The 15,601-nt window shown below is 66.6% G+C and overlaps 1 protein-coding gene across 5 annotated transcripts in view; it reads right to left on the reverse strand.

Annotated features, from left to right (window-relative positions):
• The window catches only part of RXRA (retinoid X receptor alpha), a 94,502-nt gene that overhangs the window by 44,385 nt on the left and 34,516 nt on the right, over positions 1–15,601 (reverse strand). The window contains exon 1 of one of the 5 annotated variants that reach the window (XM_042913551.1): positions 6,580–6,600. The exons of 3 other annotated variants lie outside the window; for them this stretch is intronic. The gene's annotated coding sequence lies outside the window, so the exon portion shown is untranslated. Of the gene's footprint in view, positions 1–5,738; positions 5,965–6,579; positions 6,601–15,601 lie in introns of those variants that run through there. One more of the 5 variants, XM_042913548.1, reaches the window with a different exon arrangement.

Here is a 15,601-nt window from a genome sequence, read left to right on the forward strand (position 1 = left end):
CTTCCGCTCAGGCCAGGCCAAGGTCTCAGCTGTCCATCAGGGGTGTCCCCGTCACCTCCTGGGAACGAGGGAAGCTTAGAAGGGGCAAGAGACAGGAGAGCAAAGCCCGGCCAGCAGTCAGGGGCACATGGGAACACCCCCAAGCGGGCAGCCACATCTTGGCTCAAAGGGCCAGAGCTGGCCTCTGACACACAAGGGCCACCGACAGCAATGCCCATCACCCTGACTCACCACCCCAAAGGTGGGGGGCCACTGCGGCCCCTCCTGACCACAGGCCCCCCAGGCCGTCCCTACAGATGGCCAGAGAACAAGGGAGTCCCCGTCCCGGGATGCCTCCAGGAGCACAGAGTGCCGGCCACCCAGGTCTCCCGTGCATGGGTCACAAAGGTGTCCTGAGATGGCCCCGACTTCACCCTTGGGGAGCCCACGGGAAGTGGGCAGAGACCTTGGAGGAAGATCTAAGGGGCCTCACTTAGTGCGGGTGAACGGGGCCAGGGACTGAAGGAGAAAAAAAGGAGAAGGTATGGGAAAGAATACGGCCAAGGACAAACAGGACAGGGATCAGCCAGGCATCCGGTCCTACTGCACACCTACGGCCCCCCTGGGCCGGTGAGACAGGAGGGGGCCAGGAGCCTGGCCCCAGGCCCCAGGAGCTGCGCCCGCAGGAGAGCCACTGACCGGGTGGTGAGCCCTGGCAGCAGGCCCTGCCCCACCCACACCCCCCGGGGAGGGAAGGAGAGGGGCTCACAGCCCCGCCCAAGGACAGAAGCGGGCCTCTCTTCCGGGCACAGGATGGAGTAGGACAATCTGACTCGAGGAAACAAAACAAAGTCACAGCCAAGGGCAGCCCTGCTCCCACCCTCCGCTCAGCTTGAGGGACTCACACAGGCAGCACGTGGCCAGGGGCCAGGACGGCCGCCTGCGTGCAGGACCTCCGGTGACGGCTGGAGACAGACGGACGCACGGTCAGGCCAGGGCACCTCTGGGATCCGGAGCCCTCGGCGTGCAGAGAACAAGCCTCCCTCAGCAAACCCTGACTCTGAGGAGAGCCGCAGGGCAGTGCACCACCTGGGGGTCAGGGGCCCCCCTCTCCCTGGCTGGTGAACCTCGGCCCTGAGCTGGCGCTGGATGGGGAGGTGGGGGGGACCGCCACCTCCACCTGACCCGGGGCACTGCCACGGTCTGGCTGGCATCTACCGCCCTCCCAGCGGACAGCACCAGGGGACAGGGAACAACGCGCCCCAGAGTCCGGCTGCAAGCAAACAAACCAGCAAGTATCCTCAGTTCTCTCCAGGCCACGGTCCCCCCAGGGCAGACTATCACTTCCGCTCCACCTTGAGACAGGAGGGTGCAACCCGCCTGGGGTGGGGGTGGGGGGGTGGCATTAAAGCAGAGGAAGGTGTGGGGCCAGGGTCCCGGTGCAGGGCCCTGTGCATAACCATCACACTCGCGGTGGCCAGGCACCCCCGGGAGCTCAGGCCCTCGCCCGCACTCTCTCCCTGCCCTGGCCCTGCCGGGATCGCAGCTTCCTGCTGAGGGCGCCCCTAATCCCCAAAGGCAGTCGGCCAGGCCATGCCATCGGCAGCCCCACACCGGCCCTGCCACCCCTGCATTTCCCCAGGCCCCCTGGGGCCTTGCTCAGTGCCCCATCGCCTCCCCAGTGAGGCTGCGACCAATGAACACACACACACACACACACACACACACACACACACACACGGGAGCAGAAAGGAGAGAGCAGAAGCCGTGAACAAAAACTCTAGATCTCCGGGAGAACAGGGCAAGATCCAACCAGGGGGAGACGGCACATGTGGACCAGGCCACGCAAGACTCTGCTTCGACCCACGGTGACGACACTGGGGGCAGGCTCCCCCGCAACCCCCCCCCCCCCCCCACTACAGACACCCAGCGTGGAGCCCGCGGCCATGGCAGAGAAGGCGGCGGTGCCCAGACCCCGGGGCCACCAGGCCGGCACAGGGCGGGCCTCACCAGGCACAGTCCTGCCTCCAGCACCAAGGACACTCACACACCACACCGCACAGGCAAGGGCTTCAGTAAGGACAGACACCTCAAGAGGCCCTTGACGTGAGGTCCAAGAAGAGACAGAGACACAGGGCGACAGCTGCCAGGACAGAGGTGATGGGGTTGGTGGGGGCCGTGTGGGGTCCCCAGGCCGAGAGGTCCCCAGAGCCGCACACAAGTGGGATGGATGTGCAGTGTTCATGGTGAGCACGTTCGGCCCCGAAGCAAGGGGCCGGCTGCCCACGGGGGCTGCACAACGGGGACCCTGCCCCGGAGCGAGCCCCTTGGTCAGGTGATCAGGAACTCGGGCCACCGCCCCTGCGCTAGGGGACGGCACAGGGTGACCGGGGGGTACCGGCCCAGCCCGTCGGTGGCCTGATATCCCGGGAACAGAGGAAGGGCCCCCCGGTCCCACAGCTCAGAAGCAACAAGCCTAGGGTTCCGCCCCCGCCAGGTCCCAGACGCTAACCAAGACTGGCCGGGGCCCCTGCTCTCCGGTGCCGGCCCCTCACTAGGCTCGCCTCCAGGCCGGGGGTCTCAGGGCCCCCAGCAGGACCCGCCGGCCCCAGTCAGGGACAGCAGCCGAGAGTGCGCCGGGGAGGAAGGGAGGGTGTGGGCCCAGGACGCACAGACCACGCTCGGCCTGGAGGTGAACTCAGGCCAGCCCACCCGCCCGGCCAGCCACGGCGAAGTGAGGGCGGCCCGCAGCCACTCCAGCCCTCCACAGGCCCAGAAACTCCAGGGCCCTTGGCCCTCACTGCGGCTTCCGGCCTCTCTTGAACCCCACAGACAACGTGAAACCTACCGCCCCTCAGAGCCCAGACGGCTCGTTGGCCTCAGGTGCAGGATGCTGGCCAGGTCCTTCCCGCAAGCCCCTGTGCCCTCAGATGGCAAAAATGCGCCTGCCAGGTGCCCCAACGGCTCCTGTAAATGCCAGCCGGAGGGGTGCCAGAGTCCCCGGACTATCCCTGATGCGCAGGACCCCGCACTGGACGCTTTGGAACGTGCACCTCATTGAGGTCTTTCGAACGCTCTACGGGCTGATATCACCATCTTTTTACAGACACAGAGAGCGAGGCTCCGTCACACAAAGTTCAACCTACCCAAGGCACACAGCTGGTCAGTAGGGGCCACACTATGAGATCAAGGCTGCCCGGGCAAAGGGGCGGGGGTGGGGGGGGGGCAGGAGACAGCCGTGTTAGGAGACACAGCAGAGCGGGCAGCAGGGGCGCCGACGTGAGGGGTGCCGGCGGGAGCCTGTGCCCTCACGGGTGGGTGGAGACGACTGAGGCAGGGCAGTGAGGCCTAGACAGGCATGAGCACACGCACACGCCCCACAGGCACACCCTGCTGGGGGTCCGGTAGCCCCTGGAAACCCCAACCCCGGGCGAGGCCCTCGGGGAAGCGGGAGGGCAGCGACCAGCACGGGACCCCCAGGGTCCTGGGTCCTCTCCAGGAGCACCCTGGTCCTGTCCTCCACTGTCCATGAGTCCTACCAAAAGGCCAGGTCTCCTTCCTCCCCCAAAAGAGGGCAGGCCGCTTCTATGGAACCTCCCAACTTCGACAGAAAGCAAAAATCTGGACTCCGTTTTTGTTTCAAATGTAAACGCCGGGATATGCCACGATCTGTCTGCGCTCGAGAAAGAGGCCGACCCCAAGCAAGACGCCCGCGGCACTAACCTTGGCGGTGGGGGGGACGCGGTGGCTGCTTTTCGCTTTAGAGTCACAGGGTGGTTGGTGTGGGGTTTTGGGGGGGGGGGGGGGAAGTGCTGTATAGAATCTCAGCATCCCCCTGTCAGCCGGCCCCTGGCACAAACCCCCGACCTAAAGCCCTTCCACACCAACACAGATTTGATTTTCCCCAAAACTCCACCCACCCAGGAGCCCCTCCAACCCCGCCCCCAGGTGAGTTGGAAGAAGCCCTGGGAGCTCCCTGCCCGGACCCCCGCCCACTCGCCTCCCCCGGCCCGTGGTCCTCGGCCGTCAGGAGGAGAGGCCGCTCGGCAAACTCGAACGCCAGCCCATCCGAATGGTCCCTGCCTGGGCTGACCCAGACGTGAACCGGGGTTTACTCTGGGCCGGGGCCCGCGGGGGGGGGGGAGGGGGGGGGGCGGCCTCTGCCAGCTGTCCAGGGCCAGCTCCCCCCAGCATGACCCAGAGTTCCAGAAAGGGCCAAGGCCCACGAGGAGAACCCTCCCCCCCGCCCCGCCCCGCCCCACCCCACCTCCCAGACCCAGACCGCACCAGCTGAGCGCCCAGGAGCCGCTCCAATTCTGGAAGCAGGAAGGTTTCCTGTGGTACCCGGGCCGACCACGGCCACAGCGGCCACCACCCCACCCCCTGCCCTCCTCTTGCTCGTGCTGTCTGGGCCTGCCCACTCTCCTCCCCCAGCCTTGGGAACCAGGTCACTTCCAGGAACACGCCAGCTCTCTGGCCTCTAGGCTTGGACAGGGTGTTCCCTGGGCCGAAATTCCCTCTACGTGTCTCCAACCACCTCCTCCAGGACGCCCTTATGATCCTCTTATAGCCAGAGCAGGGACCCCCTCTAGCACATACCCCTGAGAGGGCCCCCCTGCTGGCTTGTCTGAGGCTGCCAAGGTCTGGGGGCTCCTGAGGGTAGGAGCCCCAACTGGTCCACCAGGCGTCCCTGGGGCCTGGCGTGCAGAGGTCCCCCATGAAGTCTTCCAAATACGTGGACAGGGTGGTGGTGAGAGAGGTAGGAACGAGCCAGGGCAGAACGCAGGATTCACCAAGAACCAGCCAAGCAAGCAGCAGGTTTTAAAGAGATCCCAAAGCACCGACAAGCTGTGCAACCCCCAGCAGTTAAACAGCCCCTCTGAGTTTTTATTTCCTCTTCTGCAAAGAGAGGCCATCACACATGAAGAAAAGGGACTAGGACGCAAGCGGAGGAGACGAGGGGCCACAAAGCTGGCCTTTCCTCATCCGTCCCCACAGACGGTGAACACAGGTGGAGAGCGGCCAGCGGCCCACAGCCAGCAGACCGGGGCTCCACTCCTGGCCACATGACTCGTGGCCAGGTGGGGCCGCAGGCATCTGACTCAACCCCACTGGGCTCAGAGCCCCTGTCCTCAGAAAGGCTTCTGCTCCCTTCACACATCACGGAGTGCCCGCCAATGAGACACCTGCTCCCCACTGACACCCGTGCTAGGAATAGGCAGATAAACAAGGCCGGGCCCTGCCCCGGGACACGTAGTCCAGACTCACACGGAGACCCTTCCAGGAGCCCACAGAGAAAAGGTACTCTTATCTGAGAGCAGACATCAAGGAAGGCTTCCTGTAAGAGGAACCACTCGCCTTCCTCCAGCTATAACACAGTAGATTTCTATGTTCCCCTCCAAACCAACCCCTGCACTCTGTGCAAACGGGACAGACACCCCTGCCACAACCCCAGGGAGGCCGGCAGACAGATGCAGGGACCCCTGCTAGCAGGAGGCATTGAGACCAGGCCCCAAGTCCAGTCCTACCCCCTCCTGGCCATAAGCCACAGGGAATGACGTCACCCCCCTGGGCTAGGACGTTCTCATCTGGAACACAGTTCAGGACGGAAGCGGGGTGGCTGAGCGCGGCCCTGGCGCACGGCAGGTGCTCAATAACCAGGAGCCACTCCGGGGGCCACGGGCCTTCCCACCACGGCAGTCCCAGCCCAAGTGTCACCCACATCCTCCCCACCCCAACCACAGGGACTCCCACCTTACCAGAGCCCAGGTCTCCCGACACCCCCTTCTCCACGGCCCCAGGCTTGGCGGTTGCCTCGCTGTGTGGCCCAGACCCAGCCCATCATCGTCTCTGGGCACCTGCTTCCTCCTCCATAAGAGACCAGTCTCCAGCGCCCCTCCCCTGCTGACGAGCGACAGTCAGACGCCACAGCCAGGGTGAGGCCTGACCACAGGTTCCCAGAAGCCCGGGCCCCTCCGTCCCCGCAGCAGGGGCCTCGTTGTCCTGCGAGGCCCTGTCCTGCTCGCCTACACCCAGAGAGCCAGACCTTGGAAGTGTTCTCAACCAACTCTGTGCCCGGGTTGGCAGAGTCCCCGTGGGGACCCTGGGCCACTCGCCCGAGGTGGCCCACCTCAGAAGGGCAGAGCTGGGGTGTGCCCCCGAGATCACACTCTCCCACCATACCGTGTCCTCGCGGTCTGACCCAGAAGAACCCCAGGGAGGGTGGCCTTCACCGTCCAGAAGTGTGGGCGGGGTTTCCTGCCCACTGGTGGTGTGACCCCAGCAGGTCACTTGGGCTCTCGAAGCCCCATTTCCCCCCTAAACACCAAGCATGAGCATGCAAACCCTAGGGGTTATGGGAAGGCTCCACGATCCCCCCAAAGTCAAGGGCCTGGAGCACAGGGGGTGACCAGTCACCACAGCCATCGCGGCCGCTGTCTGCCCTCTTGCAGGGCGGTCCCAGGCACCAGGCCCTGCTCCAGGGCCCCCACTTTCCACCATCTCCTCAACAGGAGGTCGGCCCAGAAAGGGGCCCACGCTCAGCCAGGCCAGTCCCCAGGGGGCGCAGGGGCCGGGACCCTCGGCTGCACCATCGGCTACCTGACTGGTGCACGCCCACCAGGCTGGAGAGATGTCCTCGGGCTGCCTCTGCTCCTCCTTTCCTTTCCCTTCCCTTCCCTTCCCTTCTCCTCCCTGCCCTGCAGGCCGCAGCAGCACAGGCTCCAAGCTCTGGGTTCAAATCCTGCCCTTTCCCCCAGTCCAAAGCCCAGTGATCTATGGAAGATGGGCAGGTCACAAGGACTACGTGGGCCCGGAGTAATGTCACCCCCTCCTGATGCCACGAGCGCTGCCAGAGCCCCGGGCGGCCTCTCCTTGTCTCCTCGGGGAGGAAGCGGGGAGCCGGGCACCCCGGACAGGGAGGCGCAGGCTGCACCAGGCTCCCGACACCGGGTCCTGTGACGGGCTGGCAGGATGTTGGGAAACCCGTGAGCACTTATTTCAACACCGCGGGCCACGTCAGCGACTGGTTTCAACACGCAGGCACCCGGGAAGAGCCATTGCCATCCTGTCAGGCCACCCGCCTGCCACGCCGTGCCACGCAGTGGGGATGCTGGCCTCGGGCACAGCGCTCTCGGCCCCCTCCCCTCACCGTCCCCCAACTTGGGTGACATCCTTTGTCCTCAGGGACTCGCGGACACAAGGGTTGGGTCATTTCAAAGGTGCAGAGGCCACCCCCAAAGCCGGTTTGCCACACCCCTGCGCCGGGCTGCAGGCCCAGTGAGCCAGGGGGCACCAGGCCTAGCATCAGCCACCAGGCTCTGTCCCAGGCCTGTGAGCCACGGCTGTGAAACAGCGACAGGAGTCCCCTGCGGGCCTGCCGGGGCGAGGTCGGGGCCTCGGGGCACCCCGCCAGCCCAGACCTCGCCAGGCCATCTCAGCTGACACGGCGGCCGGTCAAGTTGAGCGAACACGCGCCCCTCTGCACTGCCCAGCCCAGGGCCTGCTTGCGGCCTATACCGCTTTGCTGAGTTATAAGCAAAACGAGAGTGGGGCCCGTGCTCCAGGAAAACGGTCCCACTGAACTCTCAGGGAGGTCCCGCCCCACAGAGGAGGACACTGAGGCCCCGCGAGGGCAAGGGACTCCCCCAAGGACATACCTGCAGGAGCGGGCCGGCAGGGACCCCACTCTGACCCACACCCAGCTGCCTCCATGGGGCCAGCTGGAGGGCAAAAATGTGGTTGGGGTGGGGGTCGGGTGGGAAAGCAGATCAGCTTTAGGGGTAAATCCCTGGGGAGCGGGGACCGTCTGCTACCGGCCTAGGGTCCTGCCACCTGCTGACCCCAGAGCCGGCCCAGGGGCCCCAGCTGCAACCAACTCCCCCCGCAGCTGTATCTCCAGCTCGGGGGCTAGGGTTCCCGGCACCGCCACCCACCATTCAGCTGGACGTGGCCTTGCCCCAGGCCCCTGGTACGCATCGAATCCCGAATGAGCTAGCAGAGCGGACCCCGGGCTGGCCACTGCCTCCCTCCGTGACTGCGGTACGCCCTCCACCACCTCCCCTCTTGGCCGTGTCCTCTCCTAGCAGGGCTGGCCCAGGAGCGTCCCTCCCTCCAACCCCCTCCCCCCAGCCCCCAGAGCCTGCCTCCGCCGGCCCCGCCCACCCTGCAGCCTCACCACCGGCTCCAAGGGGCCACATGTCTGTCTGGGCGCCCCCACCCCTGCGTCCCGCACAAAGCACAGACGACTGCCGGGGACAGCTCAGGGTGACGAAGAAGGATGACTGGGGCTGCCAAGCTGCAACTGGCTCCCTGAAATCCCCAAGGGCTCAGCACAGCCAGGCCGCACCAACAGAGAGACACAGAACTCCAAACGAGGGGTGACTGGCCTGCCCTCCACACCCGATGTGGGGACACGGCAGAAAGCCCACTGCGGGAGACAGAGGGTGAACCAGCACGCAAAGGAGGGAATTAGGGGTCGAGGGGCAGGGAGGCCCGGTGTGGTTCTGGGGACCCGGAAGGGCTTCACGGAGAACCGGGAACAGGAGGGGCCGGTGGGGCCGAAGGCAGCCCGGCGCTCAGGGCAGGGGAGCAGCCGGCCAGAGGGGAGCCTGTGGGGGGAGAGCAGGCTCTGCCAGGCGGCAGTGGAGCCAGGGTTCAAGCTCAGGTCCGAGGACATCCAAACCATCAGCCCACACGGCCCCCTGAGGCCCCTGAAGGCATCCGCTGGTGAGGACGGGCGGGCCTCCTTCCTGTCCCCACATCAGGAGACCGAGGCCAGATCCGGGGAGTCAGGCAGTCAGGCGCCCCCCCCCACACGCCCAGCCGAGGCTGCCACCTGCTCCTCACACCGGCCCACGCGAGTCGGGGTCCCCGTGCGAGCGTACGTGTGTGTGTGCGTGCGTGCACACCCATGTGTTTGCGTGCAAGCTTCCGGGTTAGATGGGGCCTCGAGCTGGGAGGAGGGGTCTCCCGATTCGGCCTCCCCGACCCCCCTTGCCGCCTCCAGGCCATAAGGCTGCAGGAGACGGTGGGGCAGCGTGGGGTCGGAGGCCCGCCTGGCCCGGGGGGAATGCGCTAAGGTCACCCAGCCGCCCCTGGTGGAACCGTGGACCAGGCCCATGACTTCCAAGCCCAGGCAGCACGTGCGGGGAAGGGGGCCCTGGGTGGGGAGCTCGTGGGGACAGCAGGGCCCAAAAGGCCCTCAGAGGTGTGGCGGCCACCAACCCCCACAGCCACACGTGCACACACACACGTGTGCACCACCCACAGAACAGCACACCCGCTCTCTCTCGAGAGGCAAGACAGCCAACTTTCCGGAACCTTCTGCTGCCTGGGCCTTTTCACTCCACAGGGAGCATCTCTACCGCATCAGAGCACAGGGAGGCCCCCTGGCAGGGGGTGACCGGCGCTGGGAGGGAGCCCCCAGGCCCACAGGGGCACCCTCATCGGAGCCCTGGGACCGCTGCCCTTCTTTCTGGAAGGAGGCCTGGCCACGCCCCCGTCAAGCCCTGAGCAGCCCTTCGAGGAGCCTGTGGGGGCACCGGGCAGCGAGGGAGCAAGAGCTGGGAGCAAGTAGGGCCACACACCCAGGCGTGTGGCCTCCCTCCCTCCTTCACTGGGAGGAGGCCGCTGCAGGGACAGGGGCCCGCTCAGACAAGGTCCACGACGAGGTGTAGCTTTACGGGGACCACCGCCCTGCTGTTCATCTTCTGCAGGCTGCTATTCCCCAGGATGGGGCTGGGGAAGCCCCCTGCTTCACCCCTCAGACACTGGGAAGAGTCCCCAGGGGCTGGGGAGACCTCCCCCGCCAGATCCATACCCGCTGCAGCCAGGCTCCCGGGCGTCGCAGAAGCGGGGTGCCCTCGCGGGGCAGCCCAGGCCTGGAGTACAACCACACAGGCGGCCTCTCCGAGGAGGGGAGAGGTGGCCCCAGAGCGAGCCAAGCGGTGTTTGTTTAATGACAAATTACGCCAAGCAGGCAGAGAGCGTCTTATCGCAGAGTCTCCCGCAAGGCCGATACCATCAACTGATGTCAGGGAGCTCTGGGAACTATTAGCTTAATTAGCAGTTCCTGCCGGGTCAGCGAAAAGTGCTGGCTGAGCGGGGCTGCCAGAACCGGGCTGGGCAGGTCCTGGGGTGGCGCCTGGTGAGGGAGAAGCCGGCACGGCGTCGCCCCTCGAAGCCCTCCACCCGCCGGCGCTAAGGACGCGCTGTGCCCCTGGGCGGGTGTGTGCGCCCACACACGCCCACTGCCCGGGGGGCGGGGGGGGGGGCAAGTGAAGGCCTGGGAGGCAGCATGAAGGCAGGCTCCACGCCCAGGACACACCCCAAAGGCCCCGACGGCCTGGCAGGGGGCTAAGAGCCCGCCTGGGTTCACACCCGGTCTCCAGGCGGCCGGGTCCTGCTCTGCACCACCCGCCCACCAAGGCCCAAGGCCGCCGCCCCGGCTGCCCCTCCAGGGCGCACGGCGTCCACAGCCCCGCAGGGCCCGCCGGGGCACTGCTCGGCCTCAAGCGAGGGATCCACCTCTCTGGGGCTCAGTTCCCCGCACGCCCACGTCGTCGCAGCTGTCGCGGGGACAGTGTCTCCGGGGCCCTTCACACCCTGAGGCTGGATTTCCAGGCGCTACTCCCCCGAAGCTGGAAGACCAGGCCAACAGAGACCCTCTCCAGCCCCACCCGGCTCCTCATGGGCGGGGAGGGGGGCACACCCCCTGGGGAGGGACGGTCGTCCCCGCCCTCCCACGGCCACACTGGCCCCAGGCCGGCCTCTCCCGTCCAGAGGGGCCCGGGGCTGGGGGGGGTGGGGGGTGGCAGCCGCGGCCGGTGCTGGGGAGGGGGCTGCTTCCGCTGCCCCCGGGAGCCCGCCGCGGCCGGCCGCTGTGCCGCCGACACCCCGAGGTAATGCGATCCAGATGTGGCCGGTGGTGCGAGAGGGGAGCGGCCCCGCGCCCTGCTGAGGGAGCTGGAAGCGGCCTGAGATAATGTGGGATTCCTGAGCCCGCGCCCAGGCCCGTGGACCCGGGAGGGTGGGAGAGCACAGGCCGCTGCCCCGCCCCACGCGTGCGCGCCCGAGACCACCCAGGCGGGACGGGAGCAGAGACACCCCCCACCCCGGGACCGCAGCCCCTCCGCTGCGGCCCCCGCGTCTCCGAGCCTCAGTCTCCCGTCTGTGCCCGGCAGGGGCACCTCTCCCGGGCTGCTGCTGAAGCACCCGGGGGCCGGCCCGAGATGCTGAGGAGGTGCCCACCCAACCCCTCCAGGAAGGAGGGGGTGCCAGCAAAATCCCGTGGTCTTGAGGCTCCAGCCAGGACAGAATACTGCTCCTAGAGGTCACTCACCTGACCCCTAACCCCCGATCCACCCCCCATAGTGGACCCAGCTTCATTGCTGAGCATTTGCATGTACCTCCCTGGCCAGCCCCACCCCACGTGGGACTCTTTCCCCAAATCAGGCCTGAGCTGGGCAGGATGATGGGGTGGGGGGATTCTTCCTGCCTGACACATCTTCCTTTCCTTCCAAGTGCCCCTACTTGAGTCTGCCTGGCCCCTCACAGCCACGCCTGGCCAGGGTCTGCAGCCACTAAGGTCAAACCAACTGTCCCATCCCAGGTGCACTGAGGGTCAGTAAGAGCCCGGTCCACACACGGCACAAACCCCGGGGCCTGGCACTGGCCTCGTCCAGCTAGCAACAGCTGAAGAGGGTGGAGCAGGGGGCCTGGCCACACACGGCCCCAGAGCGCCCCATCCACGCTGAGGCCGGTGTGTGTAAGACCCCGGATGAGCCACGAACGGTCAGCTCTCTCGGAACGCGCGGTACAGCTGCTTTTCTCGGAGCAGGTGCACCTGCCGAAGTGTCCCCGAGGCTGGGATGGCTGATGCTCCGGGTGCTACCTCTCTGGCTCACCCGCCCAGGTACCACTGCCCCCAAAGCAAAGAACAGGTGGGCTACTGGGCTGTGGCCCTGAGTCTCCACCTCTTCGTCTTTAAAGGGGGTTCTCGGGAGGACCCTGTGAGACGGCACGCATGGATGCTCTCCCCGAGGCCTGGGGCGCAACCTGCACCCCGACCCCAGCTCCGTTCCCCACCCGAACCCGCACAGCCTTCACCATAGGAACCACCCCCCCCGCCCCCCAGACACTGCAGGACTGGCCCCTCACACAGGGTGCCCGGGCACAGGGCACAGCTCTCTCCGGCCTGCCTGCTCTCCTCTGAGAGGCAGGGGAAGCAGCGAGAAGGGACAGACGTCCTCATCCATAATGCTCTCCAGCCGGGGCCAGGAGGCCAGCTCCGCCTCGGGCACTCAGGGCCCACCGCCACCACCTCCCCGACCCCGGCCCAGGTCACCTCCAGCAGGAAGCCACCCAGAAGTCCCAGAGGAGGCCAAGGCCAGGCGAGCAGGACAAGGCCCCAGTGAGAATCCCAGTCCGACCCGTCGGGGCCTCAGCTTCCAAACTGTAAACTGCCCTGTTAGGCTGTTGCCACCCGAGCAGGGACAGTGCCCGTGACAGGCAGGTACCCGAAAGGGGCTTCTGTCATTGGTGTCAGCAAAGGCCCATCCTGGATCCTCTTAGCAGATCACCTGGCCTGTCCCCACTGGGGTTCCAGGCCCCCGCACGTCAGACGCTCACCTGACCTTCTGCCCCGCCCGGGGCCCATGAGGTCCCGCCCCACGGCTCCTACACCCTGTCCCTGAGCACCTGCACCTCCGACAAGACGCCGTGAACCTTGGAAGCTCAGCTCAGTGAGAAGAGGCCTTAATTCAGCTTGACATTTGGAGGGAAAAAAAGATCAGTCACAACACCACTCCTAAAACGAGTGGGGATTACAGAACGTAGGGAGCCCGAGGCTCACTCCAGAGTCCGCGGCCTGAACCCGCGTGTGCCGGAAAGCGGGCGCCGCCCTGGACGTGAGGAGGCCCAGCGCGCCCTCCCGACCGGGCGCCCTCAGCGTCGGCGTCCGCGTCAGCAAGGGGCAGCGCGGGGCCGTCCCGAGGACCCAGGGGCCACGCCGACCGCGCCCAGGCAGACGGGCAGCCGTGCCACCGCATTAGCCGAGCGCCGACGCGCACTCAGTACCCAGCCCGGCTCGGGATGCCCGGCTCCTGGCGGAGTCCTCGCCGCAGCTTCACACGGCCCTGTGGCCGCGGGCACCACCTGGGGCCTTCCTGGAGATGGTGGCAGAAAGTCACAGAACCCAGACGGCAGCAAACAGCCACGCAGACACGGGAGCCCCCGCATGGGTGAGGGGTGAGAAGCGGGCCAGAACTCGGTAGAGAGCCTGCGTGCCGGGTCCACCTCGAGCCCGCCAGGGATGGGCGCTCAGACGGGAAACCGGTGAGCGGCGAAATCAGCGGATCCTCTAAATGGGCGCTTTCCACCCCTCCCCTCCTGGCAGGGAAGGGGTGGGCGGACGGCCCCATGGGCTCCGCAGGGAAGGGGACGCCTCGGAAGCAGGCCGGCCGTGGCTGGATGTGTGGGGACGGAGAGCCACGAGGTCCTGCCGCCCCACTGGCCCGCAGCCATCACTCGGGTTACACCCATCACCAGACACGGTGCCCCCCGGCTGGGTCTGTGTCCCCAGGCGGAGCGCTGCAGAAACGAGCACCCGGCACCGCCAGGAGGGGAGGCGCTCCTGGTGATATAACAGTGTCAGCAGAGCCCGGGCAGGAAGAAAGGGGTGTGGGAGGGAGGCAGGGCACGGGCTCGGGTGGGCGGTGAGAGCGAGGTGAAGTCCCGTGGCCTGGCTCAGTTACGGCCAGCAAGGGCCACACAGAAAGTGGTGGTGGGCCCGGCTCCCACACAGACCCCAAGTCTCACTCCGGAGGGGCCTCTTGCCTCTCCTGCTCAGAGGGACTGGCCGCAGGGGCCCCTGTGCCCAGCCTGGCGTGGCTCCTGCCCCCTCGGGGCTCACAGCCAGGTGGGGACAAGCCACCAAAGCCATGGAGCTTGGGGCACAAGGGAGAGATGCTGGGGGCTGTGGGAGCATCCGACGGGGACCCCGACTTGGGAAGGGGTCCAGGAGATGCCCCATCCAGCAGAGCCCCCTGTGGGGCTGGTCCAGGCTGCGGGACGCGTGCACCTGGGCTGAGGCTCCAGGCGGGGCAGGGGCCAGGGATGCAGGTTAGCCCAAGGACAACGGGGACCCACAGAAGGCAGGCGGGGCAGCACCACCGCAGCCTGGACAAGCACCGCTCGCCATCCGACCGGAGCCGCGTCCCCTCCCAACCCACACGGGAAGTGGGACAAAGGCCAGGAGAGGCGGTGCCAGCCAGGGGCGAGCTCAGGGCTGGGAGCGGGCCAAGTTCGATGGCTGCACTGCGGGGCTGTCCCTACAGGAGCCAAGACGCCCGCCCAGCAAGGCTGTGGGAGCATCCCGGCTCCCCAGGGTGCTCGCTGCAGGGGACACTGTTGTCCCCAGTCTGCAGACTGGCAGGGGAATCTCCAGCCCGGGTTAGACCAGGAGGACACCCAAGGTGCCCAGGCTCTGAGCTCTTGTTCTGGAAGCTTCTACCACCACCTAGTCACTTAGGTGGAAGGAAGGCAGCCCTGAGAGCCACAAGCCTGTTCCCAAACAAGGAACCTCCAGAGCCATTAGGTGCTTGCTTGGCAATTAAGAGGCACAAATTATGGTGCCACAAAGCTCGTTACCAACGAATGACCGTGTGACCACCAGCAGCAAACAGTCCCTGATGAATTGTGTTAGAGGCGTTCGTCTCCGGGAGCCCCAGCACCTCCATGCCTGCAGCCCTATCTGTCACCTGCACCTGCCCGACACTGTGTCCCAGCCCCAGACAGCCCGCACCCCCCACCGGAGGGACCGGGGCTGAATGGAGCATGGACGCCACACGGGGACATTTAGGGAGAGAAGGATGCGGTGGGATGCACGGGACAGTGGGGCAGGTCCTCAGATGAGCCTCTGCACGCAGTAGGCCCTCAGCTCGAGCTGGTCATGGGACCCAGGGTGGTGCCCGGGGGGGGGGGGGGGGGAACAGCACAGAGACAGCCACCTGCCTCGAGGGAGGCCTCAGTTTCCCCATCTGTGAAATGAGAACAGGATCTCTGAGTTCCCCTCTGGCTCTGAGACCAGGTGCCTGACCCAGAGAAAGTTCCAGAAACATTAGCCGATAAACAAATCAGCAAAACGGTTACTGCGTTAACGTGATGAGTCAGATGGCAGGGCACGTGGGAAAGTCAAGTCTGACACCAAAAGGCCCGCTCTCTGCCATCAGATAAGACCTGGCGAGAGCCGGGGAGAGGAGGAGCTTACGAAAGGCAGTGGGGGGCCCAAGCCAGGCACGGTGTGGGGGCTCCTCCGGCTAGAGGCACCCCAGAAAACTTGCCAGGCTTCCTGGATTCCAAGACCACCCGGAGGGGGCTCCCGGACCCCAGACCAGAAAGACAGGGCTCAGCTGGGGCTCTGACAGCCACTGGGGAAGGGACCCCCTCCCCCCAGCCTCCCCTGCCCCAGATCGCGGTCCCAGCGGGCCCTGCCTTCCTGAGCGCCCAGCGCCCACTGGGGCCTGCCCCACCTCAGCCCGGATGGAGGTCCCAGGCCGTGGCCCTGCTGGAGGCAGCCCCTGCTCACACTGCCCCCCAGGGCCTGGATGGTGAGACCCCAGCC

The sequence above is a fragment of the Panthera leo genome, chromosome D4 (genome assembly GCF_018350215.1).
Source record: "Panthera leo isolate Ple1 chromosome D4, P.leo_Ple1_pat1.1, whole genome shotgun sequence".
Classification (NCBI taxonomy): Eukaryota; Metazoa; Chordata; class Mammalia; order Carnivora; family Felidae; genus Panthera; species Panthera leo.